Here is a 3,213-nt window from a genome sequence, read left to right as displayed (position 1 = left end):
TTTAGCGGTGCTAATAAGTTTGTGGGTTTTTTATTGAAGAGCCCTCTCTATACTTAACGCTTTGAAGCAGCTTCTCAACCACGTTGTCACTTCTCCAACACAAGTTTTAGCACTGATAAGTTCGAGGGTTTTTTATTGAAGATCTCTCTTTGTACTTGGCACACCCTGAAAAGCATATTACATCTCTTGGGTTGGTTGTAGGCAGGCGGCACAATTCTCTCTCTCTCTCTCTCTCTCTCTCTCTCTCTCTCTCTCTCTCTCTCTCTCTCTCTCTCTCTCTCTCTCTCTCTCTCTCTCTCTCTCTCTCTCTCTCTCTCTCTCTCTCTCTCTCTCTCTCTCTCTCTCAAACCCTAGCGCAGAAAAATCCATCGCTCTCCTTCAGCCCCCCCTGGGTGAAGGGCTGCCCTGGGGGAGGCGTTAAGCCTTAGCTTATTAGCCCCCCCAACAATGAGTTTTGTCTCTGAGAGGTTTGCGAGGCCACAGCCCTGGCTCTGCGAGGCTATGACTCTGCATGATCTGTCTTCAGCCCTGCGTAGCACAACGGGTTTGAGCAGGTCGCGGTGCTCCTGCAGGTTTTGGCTTTGAGCAGGTCACGGTGCTCCTCATGCACCACTCGACACGGGACATCTTACTGTAGCAGGCCGAAGGCTGACGTCTTAGTATTTTGAGTATTTTCCAAAGGTTTTGTCTTTGAGCAGGTCGTGGTGCTACTCAGGCATCACCCAACACGGGACATCTGACTGTAGCAGGCCGAAGGCCGACATCTTGAGTGTTCTTGAGTATTTTCCAAAGGCTGAAATACTTTGAGATTTTGCAAACCAGTGGTTGGTTCCTACCTTCTCAAGCAGTGGTTGGTTTCTACCTTCTCAAGCACAGAGATGACCACCCCGAAGACCCCCGCCAAAACAAGACCGAGTTTTGCAACAGTATTGGCAGCACCTAGCAAACTTGATCGCATCATGCAGTTGCAAGCAACTCTTGATCGAGTCTTGGAAGAAAACTTCGAGCTCAATCCCGCCTCAGCAAATTAGAAGAGCAGTTCAATTCTATGGTTGACCTCACCACCGACAAGGTAAAGGAGGTTGAGGCTAAGGTTAAGGAGGTTGAGGCCAAGCTCACTCAACAACCATCGCCTAAGTGAAGACGTGTGTAACAAAGGAAATCTCCGAACAAAAATTTCAAGAAGATAATGCCCTCAAGGTACACATCGGTGAGCTCCCCTTGCAGTGGTGCACTGTTGAGGACACCCTTGAAGAGGCAATCATTAAACTCAACAAAATTATTGAGCCAATCAACATCAAGCCAGAGAATGTCGCTTGGATCAATGATACACATCACCATGTGCGCCCCGAGCATTGTGTCCTTACTTTCAAGAACAAAGAGGAGCGGGTGAAGCTTCTACGTCAATCCCGCCTTCTCAAAGAAACCAAGCTTTGGATTGTAGAAGAACTGACCACGAATCAACTCAAGAGTAAAGCGAGCGAGCTTAAGAAGGTGCATGAAGCGCGTAAGCAAGGCAAATGGGCAGTCTACCGAGGTGGCAAAGTGATCATCGAGGAATTTCGAAATCCCAAACCAGCTCTCCCCCCAGCCGACCCTTAGGTTTTTTTCTCTTTCCTACTCTATCCTCTTGATGGACCCTCAGTCCTTAACTGATATGTATCAGCCCACACTGAGAACGAATCCTTGTAATGTTGTGTTTTTTTTTTGGTCCCATAGGTCATATATGACCTCCGTGGACGATAATCCAATCTCTCTCTCTCTCTCTCTCTCTCTCTCTCTCTCTCTCTCTCTCTCTCTCTCTCTCTCTCTCTCTCTCTCTCTCTCTCTCTCTCTCTCTCTCTCTCTCTCTCTCTCTCTCTCTCTCTCTCTCTCTCTCTGTGTGTGTGTGTGTGTGTGTGTGTGTGTGTGTGTGTGTGTGTGTGTGTGTGTGTGTGTGTGTGTGTGTGTGTGTGCGCACACACCTATGCATGTGTGTGTGTGTCTCATGAGTTGCGCATTGTTTGCCTATGACGTCGTGTTGCCAGGGCACAATGGCCAGACTCATTAGCATTTGCCACGTGTCTGAGAAGAGGGGCCGGAATCCATCCCCCCATTATATAGCTTTGTCACACCTTTTAGCGCTAATAAGTTCGTGGGTTTTTTATCGAAGAGCCCTCTCTATACTTGATGCTTTGAAGCAGCTTGTCGACCACATCGTCCCTTCTCTACAACAGGTTTTAGCGTTGATAAGTTTGAGGTTTTTTAGTGAAGATCTCTCTTTGTACTTGGCGCCCTGAATAGCATATTACGTCTCTTGGGTTGGGTGTAGCCAATAATCACACTTCTCTCTCGCTCTCTCTCTCTCTCTCTCTCTCTCTCTCTCTCTCTCTCTCTCTCTCTCTCTCTCTCTCTCTCTCTCTCTCTCTCATCGTGCATTGTAAACAGCCTTGAGCTGCATGGCCCTGTCCAAGTTCAACATATCCCGTAATTAGTTCATTCCAAGACACTTTTGTGTTTATGAAGTGCCCACATTTGGCATACATGTTCTTCCCACAATCAGTGCATTCCAGAAGATGACAACCTGGACATTAAAAACACACTAATGGATTCCCCCTTTATTATGTCTTGTTTTGATACCAATAGGTGTCAAGCCTCTTTTGGATGTATCATTGGGGCTATTTGGAAATCTCTCTACTCATGGCTTGCATCCTAAAAACTTGCATTCCCACACTTATGATGAGATCTAGAAGCCTAAACCAAAAGGCTCTACTTTGCCATAACATACTGTGCGTGTATGTCACACGTGTCAATGCAAGGAACTTGCTGATACACTGTGTACGAGCCACAAATGGCTCCAAGCACACAACAAGCCTAAACTAGTAAGTTCAAAGATGGCGATGGTGTGTCACTCACGCTCTACGCTTGCTGTCGTGGAGGATTCCTCACCGCGAAGAAGAGGGAGATGCCACTACATCGCGCTCAACCGCCTCACCGCCGTCGTGCCGCCGCAATGCTTGATCGCATTCTCTCTCTCTCTCTCTCTCTCTCTCTCTCTCTCTCTCTCTCTCTCTCTCTCTCTCTCTCTCTCTCTCTCTCTCTCTCTCTCTCTCTCTCACGCATACACACACACACACAAGGAGATGAAGAAGAAGAAGATGGAGATGGAGCAAGAGCACTCTTCAATTGCACAAATGAGAGAATGAGTGAATTTTAGGTTTAGTTGACTTTTAT

General features: G+C 47.2%; 1 pseudogene; it reads left to right on the top strand.

The window, feature by feature from the left end:
* Positions 1 to 878: 878 nt before the first annotated feature.
* LOC147457026 (uncharacterized) lies at positions 879 to 2,248 on the top strand (annotated as a pseudogene).
* The last annotated feature ends 965 nt before the right edge of the window (positions 2,249 to 3,213 follow it).

Source organism: Adiantum capillus-veneris, chromosome 5, assembly GCF_014529385.1.
Source record: "Adiantum capillus-veneris isolate H3 chromosome 5, ASM1452938v2, whole genome shotgun sequence".
NCBI classification, from domain to species: Eukaryota; Viridiplantae; Streptophyta; class Polypodiopsida; order Polypodiales; family Pteridaceae; genus Adiantum; species Adiantum capillus-veneris.
This window is presented reverse-complemented; position numbering and strand designations above follow the sequence as displayed.